The sequence below is a fragment of the Triticum urartu genome, chromosome 4A (genome assembly GCF_056163025.1).
Source record: "Triticum urartu cultivar PI428250 chromosome 4A, HENAU_Tu73, whole genome shotgun sequence".
In the NCBI taxonomy this organism is placed as follows: domain Eukaryota; kingdom Viridiplantae; phylum Streptophyta; class Magnoliopsida; order Poales; family Poaceae; genus Triticum; species Triticum urartu.
In genome coordinates, this window is record NC_141876.1 from 360,087,400 (window position 1) to 360,103,181 (window position 15,782).

The following is a 15,782-nucleotide window of genomic DNA, read 5'->3' on the forward strand; positions in this document are numbered from 1 at the left end:
AGAGACCAGAAGAACTTCGTCTCTGTCACCGAAGAAATGGACTGAACTGTATGAGATTTCCAATGGCTTCACTCGAAAGGATTGGTACGTGTAGGATTTTGAGATGAGCATCACTTGGAAACTTTTCCTTAGTTTTTCCTCGACCCCCTTTAACAGTACGGTGTTTCCTATGACTCGAGAAAGAGAAAAACGAAACTACAAAAACAAGATTCTTCAAGCTTCATATTCCTCGCATGAATATCAAGTCTTCACGGTCACACCAATTTCTTCACTTTCAAAGTCTTTAGGAAGCCAAAGTCTTCAATTAAAGACATTCATTTTTAGGGGTCGACTTTCCCTGTAAACATCAAACTCCTCATAGACTTATAGACCTGTGTACACTCACAAACACATTAGTCCCTTAACCTATAAGTCTTCAGTAGACCAAAATCACTAAGGGGCACTAGATGCACTTACAACGTCTTTACCATATCACATCACAACATGCCCTGCAAAAACAAGTTAGACCTCTTCTACTTTGTTGTTGCAAGTTTTACGTGGCTGCTACGGGCTTCTAGCAAGAACTGTTCTTACCTACGCATCAAAAACCACAATGATTTTTTGTTAAGTGTGTTGTTTTAACCTTCAACAAGGACCGGCCGTTGTCAAACTCGATTCAACTAAAGTTGGAGAAACAGACACTGGCCAGCCACCTGTGTGCAAAGCACATCGGCAGAACTAGTCTCATGAACGCGGTCATGTAATGTCGGTCCGGGCAGTTTCATCCAACAATACCTCTGAATCAAAGTAAGACGTTTGTGGTAAGCAGTATGACTATTATCGCCACAACTCTTTGTGTTCTACTCGTGCATATCATCTACGCATAGACCTGGCTTAGATGCCACTGTTGGGGAACGTAGCTGTAGCGACCTGACCCGAATGGATCACGTCTACTGTGCTACGGTGTCATCCCTGGATCAGTAATGCTGACACCACACAGTACATCGAGGTTTTATAGCGGAGTTGCAATCACACACTTATTACATCGATGGCTCAAAAAGAACTTACTACAATAAATATGGCTGAAGGCCATCTAATAACGATAACAGCGGAAGACTTGGAAGATAAATGGGTCCATCAACTCCAGCGGCATCACTGAGTATAGGGCCATGACCTAAACGCACCTCAATCGTCGTCTGAAAAGTCTGCAACATTAACGTTGCAGCCCGAAAACGGGTCAGCACATGGAATATGCTGGCAATGTAACACATAGAGAGTAATGGAATGAAATAGCTATACTATATGCATATATGGCTGGTGGAAAGCTCTATGGTTACAGTTTTGCGTAAAGCCAATTTTTCCCTACTGCAAAGGAATAAATTTATTTAACTATCATGGTGGTTGTGAAACATTGAGAATGGTTGACATCATTCTCAATCCCAATTAAAAATAATTAAAACCCAACAACATTAATTAGGAGTAACATGTTGAGATTCACATGATATTCAAGTACTAGATACTCAAGTTGTCCATAACCGGGGACACGGCTAATCATGATTAGTTTGTACACTCTGCAGAGGTTTGCGCACTTTTCCCCACAAGACTCGATCGCCTCCGTTTGGTTTCTCGCACTACATGGTGTTTGAGAAGACGGATGACCGAGACATAGTCTTTCAGAAGCGCTAGCACCTTACATGTGGGGTAGACCGTACCACCTACAACCCCTACATCTGCTAGTCCACCCCGTAAGAGTTCGCACAACTTAGTCAACTATGCCAGAGCCCATAATGGCTTGTGGCTGCACACGGAAGTTTCTAGCATGAAAGATCTTATGATCCCTTTGAGCCTGGGTGGCGGTCCGAAAAAAAACAGGCAAGTCCTGATAGACATCAGGTGCCTCAATCCACCCAGATGTGTGTTTAAGTTGCCACCTTAGATAAACCATTAAAATTATCAACTCACATCTGTCATGGATATCACTCACCCAATCCACGTCTACTAGCATAGCATGGCATAATAATAAGCAAACGTAGAAGTAACTCCCAAAGGTTTCATAGTAATACAGGTGATAGGTACTACCTCATCTACTTCCCATCCCACAATTTAATTAGATCCTAATCATGAAATGTGTGAGGATTGATCTAATGCAATAAAACATGGGTTGTAGAAAAGGTATGATCAAAGTGTTTCTTGCCTTGCTGATGATCTGCGAGTCCTAGGGTTTCGAAGTAACAAGCGGCGCAATCCGGGTAATCTATCGCAGACAAACAACAAGCATACAATAAGTACTCATCTAATGCACAGGTAAAACTCGAACAAGAGAACGAACCAGAAAGTTCAATTTAAGAACTCTGGTTGAGAAGAAAGAAAGAACCGAACAAAGAAACAAACGGCGAAAGAAAACAACTCGGTTCTAGCAAGTTGAAACTAGGTCAAATTTTACCGAGGCAAAAACTTGTTTAAGTTGATTAGACGGAACGGCGGTTTCGAAACTAAACTCCAGGCGCTTGAATCACCTGATTCCGATAAACGAGCGAAAAGATAAACTAGAACAAAGATCGGATCGGAGATCACGATCGCGGAAAAGACGCGGAATAAATCCGACGAGAAGAAAAATAAGAACGGTTAAACGAACGGACGTCGTTAACCGAGAAAGAATCCGGTGATCACGTTCGTTAGGACGAATGGTCCGGCGAACGGTCCAAAGGCAACTAAATCGGAAAAGAAAATGAATCCGATCTAGGGTTTCGGAGAAGAAAACCGAATGAAAAACCGATCTAGAAAACTGGAACGGTTTAGAGAAGAAAAGAATCGGAACGATTAGAAGAAAACGATCCGAGAAAAAGAGACACGGGGCAACCTCGGCGAGGTCTCCGGCGAGGGGCTCCGGCGGCGGCGGCAAGGTGCGGCGGCGGCGGCGGCGTAGGGCGCGGGCGGCGGCTTAGGGCGCGGGGTGCGGTGGAGTGCTTGGGGTTGAGAGAGGCTTGGAATTTGATGTGTTTAGAGGGGGGGGTGCTTGGGTATTTATATTGGGGAGGGGAGGGGTTTACTTGGGGTAGAGGGCAAGGAATTAGACTAGGAATAGGAATCCTAGATGAAAAAGAAAAACGGAAAGAGGAAAAAGCTAGCCTAGAGTCCATCTAGGACTCGGCTAAAGAAGCAAGAGGCGAGGCGGCGGCCTCCTGCGCCAGTGCTAGGCGCGCGCGGCTCCCTGGGGGCGGTGGCCTTTGGCCCGGCTGGGCCTTGGCCTGGCCGGCCTTGGTAAGTTTTTTTTATAAACGGTTCAGCGTGCAGAGAAAAAAAAACAAAAAGAGATCTAAACGAACTCCGAAAAATCTAAAGTAAATTTTCCCCGACTCCTAAAAATGAGCCGAACAAAATGGACTTTCTCCGGACCTAAAATGCACTTTTCGAAAACGCGCATTTTTCCCTATCCAAATAAAATGCAAATAAAACTCCGGCAAACAAAAATTGATCTATTTATTAAATCTTCATTTTCCTAAATTTTGGGAAAGTCATATTATTCCCTCTCTCATATTTTGACACCGGAAAATTTATTGAAGATAAAACAAATAAATCAAACGATCCTCTTTTCAAAATTTGAGAAACTCTCAAATATGAAAATAACGAAATCTCCAACTCTCTCCGGAGGTCCTTGAGTTGCGTGAAATTTCTAGGATCGGCCAAGATGCAAGAAAATATGTTATGCATGATGATCTAGTGTATAACATTCCAAATTGAAAATTTGGGATGTTACAAACCTACCCCCCCCTTAAGATGAATCTCGCCCTCGAGATTCGGGTTGGCTAGAAAATAGGTGAGGGTGGTCCTTGAGCAAATCTTCTTCTCTCTCCCAGGTGGCTTCATCCTCTGAATGGTGGTTCCACTGAACTTTGCAAAACTTGATAACCTTGCTGCGGGTAACTCTGCTGGCATAATCGAGAATCTTGACTGGCTTCTCCTCATATGTTAAGTCGTCCTTCAACTGAATCGCTTCAAGCGGCACGATATCTCTTAGCGGTACCTCCGCCATCTCGGCATGACATTTCTTCAACTGAGAAACATGAAATACATCATGAACTCCTGACAGTCCCTCTGGTAATTCCAACTTATACGCGACTTCTCCCATACGTTTCAAGATCTTAAACGGTCCAACGAAACGTGGTGCTAACTTTCCCTTAACTCCAAAGCGCTTAACTCCTCGAAGTGGGGATACTCGAAGATAAACTCTGTCTCTGGTTTCGTAAACTGTCTCCTTGCGTTTAGAATCTGCGTAGCTCTTCTGTCTGGACTGGGCTACCTTGAGCCTATCGCGAATCAACTTAACTTTCCGTTCAGACTCCTTAATCAAATCTGGTCCAAAGAATTGATGGTCTCCAACTTCGTTCCATGACAACGGTGTCCTGCACCTCCTTCCGTATAAAGCTTCGAAAGGTGCCATCTTCAAACTGGTTTGATAACTGTTGTTATAAGAAAACTCCGCGTACGGCAAGTTATCGTCCCAACTTGATCCATAATCTAATGCACAAGCTCTCAGCATATCTTCCAAAATCTGATTGACTCTCTCGGTCTGTCCATCTGTCTGCGGGTGAAAAGCTGTGCTGAACTCTAGTCTGGTTCCCAAAGTTTTCATGCAACTGATTCCAAAACTTTGAGGTAAATTGGGTTCCTCTATCTGATACGATACTCCTCGGAACTCCATGCAAACAAACGATTCTAGTCATGTATATCTTTGCCAACTTAGCATTGGTGTAAGTGGTCTTAACTGGAATGAAATGTGCTACCTTCGTCAAACGATCAACTACTACCCATATCGAGTCATATCCGGCCTTTGTCCTGGGTAGCCCCATGATAAAATCCATGCCTATCTTATCCCACTTCCATTCGGGTATCGGCAATGGTTGCAACAATCCTGCTGGCTTCTGATGCTCTGCCTTTACTCTCTGACATACGTCACAAACTGCTACATATGCTGCAATATCCTTCTTCATTCCGGTCCACCAGAATGTTTCCTTTAAATCCAAATACATCTTGGTATTCCCTGGGTGAATCGAGTACGGTGAATCATGTGCCTCTTGCAAAATCAACCTCCTGATCTCCGGGTCATTTGGCACATAAACACGGTCCTCAAACCATAGGGTATCGTGCTCATCCTCACGAAATCCCTTTGCTTTTCCTTTACTCATTCTCTCTTTTATAGCGGCAATCTCCTTGTCAGATTTCTGAGCTTCTCTGATTTTATCCATCAATGTTGACTTAATCTCCAATGCTGCTACATAGCCTCTCGGAACTATCTCTAAACTTAGTTCACGAAGGTTTTCTGCTAACTCCTTGGGTATACTTCCCATCATTATCGTATTGACATGGCTCTTACGGCTCAATGCGTCAGCTACTACATTAGCCTTTCCGGGATGGTAATGCAATCTCATGTCATAATCCTTGATGAGCTCCAACCATCTCCTTTGTCTGAGATTCAACTCCTTCTGCGTGAAAATGTACTTCAAACTCTTGTGATCCGTGTACACCTCACAATGATTTCCAATGAGGAAATGTCTCCACGTCTTCAATGCATGCACTATGGCTGCTAACTCCAAATCATGCATGGCATAATTCAACTCATGAGGCTTCAGTTGTCGTGAAGCATACGAAACAACTCTTCCTTCCTGCATAAGCACTGCTCCAAGTCCTCGACGTGAAGCGTCGCAATACACCTCATAATCCTTGGTCTGATCTGGCAAAATCAATACTGGTGAGGTAACCAAACGTTTCTTCAACTCCTGGAAACTAGCCTCACACTCCTCAGTCCAATTGAACTTAGTATCCTTCTTCAACAACTCCGTCATAGGCTTCGCAATCTTTGAAAAGTTCTCAATGAATCTCCGGTAGTATCCTGCGAGTCCAAGAAAACTTCGGATCTCTCCAACTGTCGTTGGTGATTCCCATTCGGTTACGGTCTCAACCTTTGTGGGGTCAACTGCTATACCTTCTCCGGATATAACATGTCCGAGGAATCCAACTTCCTTCAACCAAAACTCACATTTGCTGAATTTGGCGTATAACTGATGTTCCCTTAGTTTCTCCAAAACCAAACGCAAATGTTCCTTATGATCCTCTTCATTCTTTGAATAAACCAGAATGTCATCAATGAACACTATGACGAACTTATCCAAAAACTCCATAAACACTTTGTTCATCAGGTTCATAAAATAGCCAGGTGCGTTAGTCAATCCAAATGACATAACGGTATACTCATACAATCCGTATCTCGTGGTGAATGTTGTCTTAGGTATGTCCTGCTCTCGAATCTTCAACTGGTGGTACCCTGATCGCAAATCGATCTTGGAAAACACTTTAGCCCCTTGCAATCGATCAAACAGATCATTAATCATCGGCAGTGGGTACTTATTCTTGATGGTTACTTCATTCAATCCCCGATAATCTACAACCATCCTTAATGATCCATCCTTCTTTTCCACTAGAAGTACGGGTGATCACGAAGGCGAAGAACTTGGGCGAATGTAACCTTTATCCAATAACTCCTTAATCTGATTCTTAATTTCCACCAAATCCTTTGCTGGCATCCTATATGGTCGCTTCGATATTGGGCCTGTACCTGGCAATAACTCAATCAAAAACTCAATGTCTCTATTCGGTGGCATGCCTGGCAATTCCTCAGGAAATGCATCAGGAAAATCCTTTACCACTGGTACTTCCTCTTGCACAACTCCTGTTAGGCAATTCACTTGTGTCCTTTTTGGTACATGCCGGGATACATACTTGATCCTTCTCCCTTCTGGTGTAGTAAGGAAAATTGACTTACTAGCACACTCAATATTCCCTTCATACTTTGATAACCAATCCATGCCTAATATCACATCCAATCCTTGAGATTCCAATACTATTAGGTCTGAGGGAAACACATAGTTACCAATCCTTAATGGTAACCGATCACACCATCGTCTAGCCATAAACTCCGCTCCTAGTGAGCTTACTAACATGGGTGACCTAAGGGCTTGGGTTGGCAGGTTATACTTATCCACAAATCCCCTTGATATGTATGAATGCGATGCACCAGTGTCAAAAAGAACGAGTGCAGTAAATGACTTAACCAAAAACTTACCGATTACTGCATCGGGCTGATCTTCAACCTCCTCCACATTAACGTGGTTCACCTGTCCCCTATTGAAAGGGTTCAGCTTCTTTCCAGAGCTTCCATTGCCATTTCCATTCTGGCCTTCGGGACATTCATTGGCATAATGTCCGGTCTTGGAACACTTGAAACAGGTGACTTGACTCAGGTCTCTCTTGGTTGGGGTCGATGGGGTTGTCCGGTTCTAGCCGTTGCTTCCTCCATTCCCATTACCATTCTTGTGGCCATTATGGTTGTGCGAGCTTCCTCCTCCATGGGTGTGCTGAAACTTAAATCCCGGTTTAGGGGCAAAACGGGGCTTCTGCTGGGCTCCAGAGTTATACTTCCCCTGTCCATACTTCCTCTTGCGGTTCTCAATCTGTTGTTGCTTCCCTTCAATCATGATGGCACGATCTACCAACTCGTGGTAGTTGTTGAAACTCGCTACCATCAACTGCATGCTTAGCTCATCATTCAACCCTTCCAGAAACTTCTCCTGCTTAGCTGCATCCGTAGCAACGTCATCTGGGGCATAACGTGCTAGCTTACTAAACTCCTCCACATACTGGCCAACTGTCCTTCCTCCTTGGCGTAAGTTGCGAAACTCACGCTTCTTTATGGCCATAGCTCCTGCTGAAACATGGGCAGTGCGGAAAGCTTGCTGAAACTGATCCCATGTGACAGTGTCAACTGGGTAAGTGGCTGTGAAATTCTCCCACCATGCTGCCGCGGGTCCGTCTAGCTGGTGAGCGGCAAACTTCACTTTCTCACCATCCGTGCATCCTGCAGTGGTCAACTCCCTTCCTATCTTGCGGAGCCAATCGTCTGCTACTATCGGCTCGGTGCTACTAGAAAACACCGGCGGATTCAGCCTAAGAAAACGGACTAAGTGGTCAACAGGTGGTGGTGGTGGTGGGTTGTTGTTGTTGTTCTGCTGGTTCTGGACTAGCATCTGCATCAATTGATTCTGCTGCTGGATCAACTGAGTCAGCTCCGGTGGAAATCCATTGTCACGTCTCGGAGGCATCTGAGGGTTTTAGAAAAGATGAGATATAAGAATAGAGGGGGTCTAAAGGGAAAACACTACCCATATGCACATGAGGCAAAAACACACAATTCACTCCAATCAATCAAACAAGGGCTTACAAACGGTCTAACTATCGCAAAAGTGCTCGACTATTGTTTACATGGGGGAATACTACTACTATCTGGTGGTCATCTAGAAATTTGAACCGATGGAAGACTCCATGATATCTGCTCCAGCTTCGTCTTCAAAGTCGGGTTCACTTGGATCTGAATCGGTGTCGTCGATGATGATGTAGTTGTCTGGACATGCGACGTACTCGTCGTCCTCCTGGGATGCTAACTTCCTCTTGAGTTTTTCAATCTCCTGCTTAAGATCGACATTGTGCCTTGCCAGAGCTACAATCTCGTCCATGTAGTCCTTGCGTGTAGACTTCATTTCTCCTTCTAGCTCGATGATCCTTGCCTTCGCATTCTTCAACTCCATCATATCATTGCACATCTGGTTCTCGTGGCGTCAAATGTGCTGGTTTAACTCCTGGATGAATGCTGCAATGGATCTATCCTTCTTGGTGCTGACTAACTCCCATTGTTCATCTCGGCATCCGCAAATCTGGTAGATAGTGTCCTTGAGGTCTTCTTGATAAACTTCTCCAATGCGTCCTATGGTGATATGAGCTGCCATGCTCCTTCCCAGACTCCAAGTTGGTGCATTGAAAACACTATCTATAGGCTTCGTGATTGGTGCGAATGTCCTTCCCGCAACGTGAGCTTGAATCTTCCAGCGCTCCTCTTCAGGCAGAGTGGCGTTGAAGGTTCCCGTGAAGCTTGGTAATCCAATGTTCAGGTACTTGGTGACTTCCTTCAGGTGAAATCCAAATGGTGTGCCTTCATCTGGTTGAGCATACTTAATCTTCGCGTGCGTCATCCTAATAGAGTAGAAAAGATGAGGAGTTAGAAAATGAGAAGAGAAAGGTGATCTATGGCTTTAACTTAGTGGTCGTGTCCTACAGTCAGCGTGTGCTCTGATACCATCTCTGTAGCGACCTGACCAGAATGGATCATGTCTACTGTGCTACGGTGTCATCCCTGGATCAGTAATGCTGACACCACACAGTACATCGAGGTTTTATAGCAGAGTTACAATCACACACTTATTACATCGATGGCTCAAAAAGAACTTATTACAATAAATATGGCTGAAGGCCATCTAATAACGATAACAGCGGAAGACTTGGAAGATAAATGGGTCCATCAACTCCAGCGGCATCACTGAGTATAGGGCCATGACCTAAACGCACCTCAATCATCATCTGAAAAGTCTGCAACATTAACGTTGCAGCCCGAAAACGGGTCAGCACATGGAATATGCTGGCAATGTAACACATAGAGAGTAATGGAATGAAACAACTATACTATATGCATATATGGCTGGTGGAAAGCTCTATGGTTACAGTTTTGCGTAAAGCCAATTTTTCCCTACTGCAAAGGTATAAATTTATTTAACTATCATGGTGGTTGTGAAACATTGAGAATGGTTGACATCATTCTCAATCCCAATTAAAAATAATTAAAACCCAACAACATTAATTAGGAGTAACATGTTGAGATTCACATGATATTCAAGTACTAGATACTCAAGTTGTCCATAACCGGGGACACGGCTAATCATGATTAGTTTGTACACTCTGCAGAGGTTTGCGCACTTTTCCCCACAAGACTCGATCGCCTCCGTTTGGTTTCTCGCACTACATGGTGTTTGAGAAGACGGATGACCGAGACACAGTCTTTCAGAAGCGCTAGCACCTTACATGTGGGGTAGACCGTACCACCTACAACCCCTACATCTGCTAGTCCACCCCGTAAGAGTTCGCACAACTTAGTCAACTATGCCAGAGCCCATAATGGCTTGTGGCTGCACACGGAAGTTTCTAGCATGAAAGATCTTATGATCCCTTTGAGCTTGGGTGGCGGTCCGAAAAAAAACAGGCAAGTCCTGATAGACATCAGGTGCCTCAGTCCACCCAGATGTGTGTTTAAGTTGCCACCTTAGATAAACCATTAAAATTATCAACTCACATCTGTCATGGATATCACTCACCCAATCCACGTCTACTAGCATAGCATGGCATAATAATAAGCAAACGTAGAAGTAACTCCCAAATGTTTCATTGTAATACAGGTGATAGGTACTACCTCATCTACTTCCCATCCCACAATTTAATTAGATCCTAATCATGCAATGTGTGAGGATTGATCTAATGCAATAAAACATGGGTTGTAGAAAAGGTATGATCAAAGTGTTACTTGCCTTGCTGATGATCCGCGAGTCCTAGGGTTTCGAAGTAACAAGCGGCGCAATCCGGGTAATCTATCGCAGACAAACAACAAGCATACAATAAGTACTCATCTAATGCACAGGTAAAACTCGAACAAGAGAACGAACCAGAAAGTTCAATTTGAGAACTCCGATTGAGAAGAAAGAAAGAACCGAACAAAGAAACAAACGGCGAAAGAAAACAACTCGGTTCTAGCAAGTTGAAACTAGGTCAAATTTTACCGAGGCAAAAACTTGTTTAAGTTGATTAGACGGAACGGCGGTTTCAAAACGAAACTCCAGGCGCTTGAATCACCTGATTCCGATAAACGAGCGAAAAGATAAACTAGAACAAAGATCGGATCGGAGATCACGATCGCGGAAAAGACGCGGAATAAATCCGACGAGAAGAAAAATAAGAACGGTTAAACGAACGGACGTCGTTAACCGAGAAAGAATCCGGTGATCACGTTCGTTAGGACGAACGGTCCGGCGAACGGTCCAAAGGCAACTAAATCGGAAAAGAAAATGAATCCAATCTAGGGTTTCGGAGAAGAAAACCGAACGAAAAACCGATCTACAAAACCGGAACGGTTTAGAGAAGAAAAGAATCGGAACGATTAGAAGAAAACGATCCGAGAAAAAGAGACGCGGGGAAACCTCGGCGAGGTCTCCGGCGAGGGGCTCCGGCGGCGGCGGCAAGGTGCGGCGGCGGCGGCTAAGGCGGCGGCAGCGGCGTAGGGCGCGGGCGGCGGCTTAGGGCGCGGGGTGCGGTGGAGTGCTTGGGGTTGAGAGAGGCTTGGAATTTGATGTGTTTAGAGGGGGGGGGGGGTGCTTGGGTATTTATATTGGGGAGGGGAGGGGTTTACTTGGGGTAGAGGGCAAGGAATTAGACTAGGAATAGGAATCCTAGATGAAAAAGAAAAACGGAAAGAGGAAAAAGCTAGCCTAGAGTCCATCTAGGACTCGGCTAAAGAAGCAAGAGGCGAGGTGGCGGCCTCCTGCGCCAGTGCTAGGCGCGCGCGGCTCCCTGGGGGCGGTGGCCTTTGGCCCGGCTGGGCCTTGGCCTGGCCGGCCTTGGTAAGTTTTTTTTATAAACGGTTCAGCGTGCAGAGAAAAAAAAACAAAAAGAGATCTAAACGAACTCCGAAAAATCTAAAGTAAATTTTCCCCGACTCCTAAAAATGAGCCGAACAAAATGGACTTTCTCCGGACCTAAAATGCACTTTTCGAAAACGCGCATTTTTCCCTATCCAAATAAAATGCAAATAAAACTCCGGCAAACAAAAATTGATCTATTTATTAAATCTTCATTTTCCTAAATTTTGGGAAAGTCATATTATTCCCTCTCTCATATTTTGACACCGGAAAATTTATTGAAGATAAAACAAATAAATCAAACGATCCTCTTTTCAAAATTTGAGAAACTCTCAAATATGAAAATAACGAAATCTCCAACTCTCTCCGGAGGTCCTTGAGTTGCGTGAAATTTCTAGGATCGGCCAAGATGCAAGAAAATATGTTATGCATGATGATCTAGTGTATAACATTCCAAATTGAAAATTTGGGATGTTACAAACCTACCCCCCCCTTAAGATGAATCTCGCCCTCGAGATTCGGGTTGGCTAGAAAATAGGTGAGGGTGGTCCTTGAGCAAATCTTCTTCTCTCTCCCAGGTGGCTTCATCCTCTGAATGGTGGTTCCACTGAACTTTGCAAAACTTGATAACCTTGCTGCGGGTAACTCTGCTGGCATAATCGAGAATCTTGACTGGCTTCTCCTCATATGTTAAGTCGTCCTTCAACTGAATCGCTTCAAGCGGCACGATATCTCTTAGCGGTACCTCCGCCATCTCGGCATGACATTTCTTCAACTGAGAAACATGAAATACATCATGAACTCCTGACAGTCCCTCTGGTAATTCCAACTTATACGCGACTTCTCCCATACGTTTCAAGATCTTAAACGGTCCAACGAAACGTGGTGCTAACTTTCCCTTAACTCCAAAGCGCTTAACTCCTCGAAGTGGGGATACTCGAAGATAAACTCTGTCTCTGGTTTCGTAAACTGTCTCCTTGCGTTTAGAATCTGCGTAGCTCTTCTGTCTGGACTGGGCTACCTTGAGCCTATCGCGAATCAACTTAACTTTCCGTTCAGACTCCTTAATCAAATCTGGTCCAAAGAATTGATGGTCTCCAACTTCGTTCCATGACAACGGTGTCCTGCACCTCCTTCCGTATAAAGCTTCGAAAGGTGCCATCTTCAAACTGGTTTGATAACTGTTGTTATAAGAAAACTCCGCGTACGGCAAGTTATCGTCCCAACTTGATCCATAATCTAATGCACAAGCTCTCAGCATATCTTCCAAAATCTGATTGACTCTCTCGGTCTGTCCATCTGTCTGCGGGTGAAAAGCTGTGCTGAACTCTAGTCTGGTTCCCAAAGTTTTCATGCAACTGATTCCAAAACTTTGAGGTAAATTGGGTTCCTCTATCTGATACGATACTCCTCGGAACTCCATTCAAACAAACGATTCTAGTCATGTATATCTTTGCCAACTTAGCATTGGTGTAAGTGGTCTTAACTGGAATGAAATGTGCTACCTTCGTCAAACGATCAACTACTACCCATATCGAGTCATATCCGGCCTTTGTCCTGGGTAGCCCCGTGATAAAATCCATGCCTATCTTATCCCACTTCCATTCGGGTATCGGCAATGGTTGCAACAATCCTGCTGGCTTCTGATGCTCTGCCTTTACTCTCTGACATACGTCACAAACTGCTACATATGCTGCAATATCCTTCTTCATTCCGGTCCACCAGAATGTTTCCTTTAAATCCAAATACATCTTGGTATTCCCTGGGTGAATCGAGTACGGTGAATCATGTGCCTCTTGCAAAATCAACCTCCTGATCTCCGGGTCATTTGGCACATAAACACGGTCCTCAAACCATAGGGTATCGTGCTCATCCTCACGAAATCCCTTTGCTTTTCCTTTACTCATTCTCTCTTTTATAGCGGCAATCTCCTTGTCAGATTTCTGAGCTTCTCTGATTTTATCCATCAATGTTGACTTAATCTCCAATGCTGCTACATAGCCTCTCGGAACTATCTCTAAACTTAGTTCACGAAGGTTTTCTGCTAACTCCTTGGGTATACTTCCCGTCATTATCGTATTGACATGGCTCTTACGGCTCAATGCGTCAGCTACTACATTAGCCTTTCCGGGATGGTAATGCAATCTCATGTCATAATCCTTGATGAGCTCCAACCATCTCCTTTGTCTGAGATTCAACTCCTTCTGCGTGAAAATGTACTTCAAACTCTTGTGATCCGTGTACACCTCACAATGATTTCCAATGAGGAAATGTCTCCACGTCTTCAATGCATGCACTATGGCTGCTAACTCCAAATCATGCGTGGCATAATTCAACTCATGAGGCTTCAGTTGTCGTGAAGCATACGAAACAACTCTTCCTTCCTGCATAAGCACTGCTCCAAGTCCTCGACGTGAAGCGTCGCAATACACCTCATAATCCTTGGTCTGATCTGGCAAAATCAATACTGGTGAGGTAACCAAACGTTTCTTCAACTCCTGGAAACTAGCCTCACACTCCTCAGTCCAATTGAACTTAGTATCCTTCTTCAACAACTCCGTCATAGGCTTCGCAATCTTTGAAAAGTTCTCAATGAATCTTCGGTAGTATCCTGTGAGTCCAAGAAAACTCCGGATCTCTCCAACTGTCGTTGGTGATTCCCATTCGGTTACGGTCTCAACCTTTGTGGGGTCAACTGCTATACCTTCTCCGGATATAACATGTCCGAGGAATCCAACTTCCTTCAACCAAAACTCACATTTGCTGAATTTGGCGTATAACTGATGTTCCCTTAGTTTCTCCAAAACCAAACGCAAATGTTCCTTATGATCCTCTTCATTCTTTGAATAAACCAGAATGTCATCAATGAACACTATGACGAACTTATCCAAAAACTCCATAAACACTTTGTTCATCAGGTTCATAAAATAGGCAGGTGCGTTAGTCAATCCAAATGACATAATGGTATACTCATACAATCCGTATCTCGTGGTGAATGCTGCCTTAGGTATGTCCTGCTCTCGAATCTTCAACTGGTGGTACCCTGATCGCAAATCGATCTTGGAAAACACTTTAGCCCCTTGCAATCGATCAAACAGATCATTAATCATCGGCAGTGGGTACTTATTCTTGATGGTTACTTCATTCAATCCCCGATAATCTACAACCATCCTTAATGATCCATCCTTCTTTTCCACTAGAAGTACGGGTGATCCCCAAGGCGAAGAACTTGGGCGAATGTAACCTTTATCCAATAACTCCTTAATCTGATTCTTAATTTCCACCAAATCCTTTGCTGGCATCCTATATGGTCGCTTCGATATTGGGCCTATACCTGGCAATAACTCAATCAAAAACTCAATGTCTCTATCCGGTGGCATGCCTGGCAATTCCTCAGGAAATGCATCAGGAAAATCCTTTACCACTGGTACTTCCTCTTGCACAACTCCTGTTAGGCAATTCACTTGTGTCCTTTTTGGTACATGCCGGGATACATACTTGATCCTTCTCCCTTCTGGTGTAGTAAGGAAAATTGACTTACTAGCACACTCAATATTCCCTTCATACTTTGATAACCAATCCATGCCTAATATCACATCCAATCCTTGAGATTCCAATACTATTAGGTCTGAGGGAAACACATAGTTACCAATCCTTAATGGTAACCGATCACACCATCGTCTAGCCATAAACTCCGCTCCTAGTGAGCTTACTAACATGGGTGACCTAAGGGCTTGGGTTGGCAGGTTATACTTATCCACAAATCCCCTTGATATGTATGAATGCGATGCACCAGTGTCAAAAAGAACGAGTGTAGTAAATGACTTAACCAAAAACTTACCGATTACTGCATCGGGCTGATCTTCAACCTCCTCCACATTAACGTGGTTAACCTGTCCCCTATTGAAAGGGTTCAGCTTCTTTCCAAAGCTTCCATTGCCATTTCCATTCTGGCCTTCGGGACATTCATTGGCATAATGTCCGGTCTTGGAACACTTGAAACAGGTGACTTGACTCAGGTCTCTCTTGGTTGGGGTCGATGGGGTTGTCCGGTTCTAGCCGTTGCTTCCTCCATTCCCATTACCATTCTTGTGGCCATTATGGTTGTGCGAGCTTCCTCCTCCATGGGTGTGCTGAAACTTAAATCCCGGTTTAGGGGCAAAACGGGGCTTCTGCTGGGCTCCAGAGTTATACTTCCCCTGTCCATACTTCCTCTTGCGGTTCTCAATCTGCTGT